Source organism: Cyprinodon variegatus, unplaced genomic scaffold, assembly GCF_000732505.1.
Source record: "Cyprinodon variegatus isolate N-32 unplaced genomic scaffold, C_variegatus-1.0 Scaffold238, whole genome shotgun sequence".
NCBI lineage: Eukaryota > Metazoa > Chordata > Actinopteri > Cyprinodontiformes > Cyprinodontidae > Cyprinodon > Cyprinodon variegatus.
In genome coordinates this window covers 1004142-1007953 of record NW_015150691.1, presented here as the reverse complement: position 1 = coordinate 1007953, position 3812 = coordinate 1004142, and the positions used below count along the sequence as shown (strand labels likewise).

At 37.0% G+C, this 3812-nt stretch overlaps 1 protein-coding gene across 1 annotated transcript in view; it reads left to right on the top strand.

Annotated features, from left to right (window-relative positions):
• The first annotated feature begins 2466 nt into the window (after window positions 1-2466).
• LOC107089091 (inositol 1,4,5-trisphosphate receptor-interacting protein-like) overlaps window positions 2467-3812 on the top strand; it is a 4478-nt gene continuing 3132 nt past the window's right edge. Inside the window, exon 1 of the mRNA XM_015381650.1 lies at window positions 2467-2575. The gene's annotated coding sequence lies outside the window, so the exon portion shown is untranslated. The remainder of the gene's footprint in view (window positions 2576-3812) is intronic.

Here is a 3812-nt window from a genome sequence, read left to right as displayed (position 1 = left end):
AATACACTGAAAAACAGGAAGGTCTCAAACTTCTATAAACAAAGATTTTGATGGCAGCAGCACAGCTGATATTTCTCTCCAGAATGGAGTCACAGCCAAACAGGAGCAGACCAGATGAAGCTACTATGAGAAAAAGCAGAGAGAGCATAATGTTAGCGATTGACCTAAGAAATTCTGCAGAGTGGGAGAATATAGATAGAATGAAGCAGAATGAAACTACATGTCCCTATGTCCCCCAGCAGTCTAAGCCTATAGCAGCATAACTGCAGACATAGCTCAGGATAACCTGAGCCACTCTAACTATAAGTAACCCTAACTTAAAGCCTACCCTTAAACGTGGACAGCGTGTCTGCCTCACAAACTAAAACTGGTAGTTTGTTCCACAGAAGAGGAGGTTGATAATTAAAATATCTGCCTCCCATTCTATTTTTAGAAATTCTAGTAACCACTAGTAAACCTGCAGATTGAGAGCGAAGTGCTCTGTTAGGAACATAATAAACAATCATATCTCTGATATAAGTGATGAGCTCTAAAGCCAGACTGAAACTCTTCTAAAAGTTCATTAAGGTGTAAGTAGTCGCACACTTGTTTGGCAAGCACTTTCTCAAGAATTTTACATAAGAAAAGATGATTGGATATAGGTCTATAATTGACCAAGTCATCTTGGTCAAGAGACGGTTTCTTAAGTAAAGGTTTAATTACAGCAACCTGAAAAGCCTTTGGCACATATCCCTGTAAGAGGGAGGGATTAATATCATAATATCAAAATGGAGAAGGATATTGACTTTGTTGGCCTCAAGCCTATTTGTAACCACTGTGGTGTTATGATTGGAATCATTGTCTATTTGGAAGACCATTTATGCCGAAAATATAACTCTCTGCATAATACCTTCAGATTCTGCTTCCGGTATTACTACATGATATTTAATTTCCTCATGATGTAATTTATTTGGTTAAGTGTAGCAAACCACTGGATCTAATATTTGAATTCACCTTTATCTAAACACATATATTAGATACATCAGATGAAACAGCGTTGCTAACTCCTCAGAAGCAAAGTGGCCGTTCTAAAAAACGATTGAAGGTGCTAGATTATGTCATTGCCTGATTTGCATACTTTATGAAATCCAGGTGTGAGAGATCCTGAATCCCTCCATCTTTTTTTTTTTTTTTTTTGGCCTCTCTGTCAAAGCAGGGCAGTGAGACACGCTGGCTTGGAGTAAGAAATGTGGGGATTTTAAGAGTTTTATATAGACTTTTACAGAAACAAGGAAAGACATAATTCAGCTATTTAGTTCAACACTCCATAGCATTTTGTGGGATAAATGCACTATTGGTTCTTTGCAAAAAAAAGAAAAAAACATGAAGAAGAAGAAAGCCACAGTGCAAAGGCACATGGAGACCGGAAGAGCATAATGCGGCTGTAGAATGGAAATGCAGTTATTTTATTTGAGACAACTGTGTTATTGTCCATATTTCAAATTAAATAAAAAAGGAGAATTATTGTTTTTAACATCGTAAATTAATGCCAATGAGTGATTACCTGGTCAGTCCCTGTTAAATGTTTTTGCTAATTATAAACTGCTCAGAGCGGTCTGTAGCAGCCGTTTGATTAAGGTCAGCTGTCAACTTTTCTATAATTTCGTGCTTTGAACAACCATAATTTTTAACTCTGATTGGTTGTCATGGTTGCAAGTTGTTGAGGTGGAAGGGCAAGGGCATGAAAAGCCAAAAAGGCTCATTTACAAGATAACTGAATGAGGAGGTACATGCTGTCTACCTAATCTGAGAAAGGTTTTCCTGCACAAAGGGAAAAAACATGCTCTTGAGGGCTCACCGTTAATATTCTCTATTTTCAAATGTGGTATTATATGAGAGCTTTAATGTTGCTTTTTGGCCCATGCTGTTACGGAACAGTTTGGATAATGACTTTCTCTACCAGCTTTGGTCAGGATCCTCTCAAGGTCCATAGCTTTTGCTGTTGTGTTTTTTGAACCCAGACATGCTCATCTCTTGAACACAGGACATGCCTGCTCCCTGGACAGCATGATAGTTGGACATTCCCACATTTGGCACTTAGAAACATCTGGAAATGTCCAACAAAAATTAACCTTCACTCTAAGTAAAGAAATGTTGCTTTTTTTTTAATAAAAATTTTATTTGATCATACAATCACAACCTTTGGATTGGGATATTAATATGTACTTTTCTAAACTAAAACAAGGTATCTATATTTTGGTGATCCTACCTGACCTCAAAATGGAAATAAATGTGACTTTTTGAACAGCGTATTTTGGAGGATTTTAGCCATATATAAAAGTATCAGTCCATTTGTCTCTGCATATGAAATGAGTATGCAGTTTAAGGAAGTGCGCTCAAACTTTTTTACTCGTGCATATAGCAGAGGAAAGTGTCGCAGCAGAGCACATGGGCTGTGCAGGAAGTAAGTTGCAACCTTCAACTGAAATAGGAAGCGTTCTCAGAGCAAGTGGCAGCATACGGTCGTTTCCTCCTTAATACCTTTTCACTCATTACCGGAACATCCTACTGCTGAGATAAACACTCTCTCATTTAGGTGTGTACAGCTTTTTTTCTATTTGCTGCTTTTTTTTTTTTTTTGTACAAGATAATGTTTTGCTTTTATGTTTTGCAAAAGACAAAATATAAATGGTTAAGATTTAAGAATTAAGAGGTACTTAAGCCTGTTCAGGAAGTCTTTTTTTCCCCCTCTTTGGCTTTGCATTGATGCGAAACGTATCAGTAGCATCCTTATCTCAGAAATCTTGGGTGTAATTAACAATAACCTAAAGGGTTTTACAAAAATATGTATAACTCTTGAAACTTTCCTCATGTTGTCTAATAACATACCAAATTAATGGGCATTTCATCTGGGTCAGCAAAAAGTTCTGCAGATTTGTCACAGAGAAGGAAACTGATGATTTTTCTCTTTTTTACTTATTTAAACAATTATCTGAAAACTCTGATATTCATTTTTATCAACATTCATTTACTCTGATACCCCTAAATAAAATCCCGTGCAATCATCTACTGGACAGTCAGCTAATTAGCAAACAGAGTCAATTTGAGATTAATTTGATCATGTGAAGGCCCCAAGGCTTTTTTTAGAATACATTAGTGGACAAACATTATCGTGAGGAAGAAAGAATACAGCAAACAGCTCGGGGAGAAAGTTTGAAATATGGTTGGGATGTAAACCCTATTTTAGAGCTGCTCATGGAGCCCTCTTCTATCTATCAACTGGAAAGGGAAAGAGAATGGCATAGCTCAAATAGATTGGACTGTCTAAATACATTCATAGGCTAAACAAGGACTGAAATAATAAGGAAAGCAGCCAAGAGTTCAACAGAAACTCTGAAGAAGCCTCAAAGATCATTGTCCCAGATGGTCAGTTGACAGTACCACTGATAGTCTTGCATTTAAAAATTATTAGCCGAGTGTCAATAATTTTCTCTGGAGTTTACTGCAAATTATGAACAGGCACGACAAGCATAAAGAATGTGCCTCTGTTGAAGAAGACTAAAGCTAAACTTTTTGAATGACATGAAACATGCTATGCATGGTCAGAAACCGTAAACAGATCATGCCCTCAAACAAAAACATGGTGGTGTAATCATGATGCTGTGAGAAAGTTCTTGGGAAGACAGAGTAGTTGTAGAATTAAACCTGTTAGAGACTTTAACAGAGATATGGCAGGGGAAAGGGTTCATCTTTTAGCAGGACAATGACTCCTTATGGTCCTAAATATACAGCCAGAGCTACAGTTTTCTGGTTTAGATCAAAGCATAGGGATT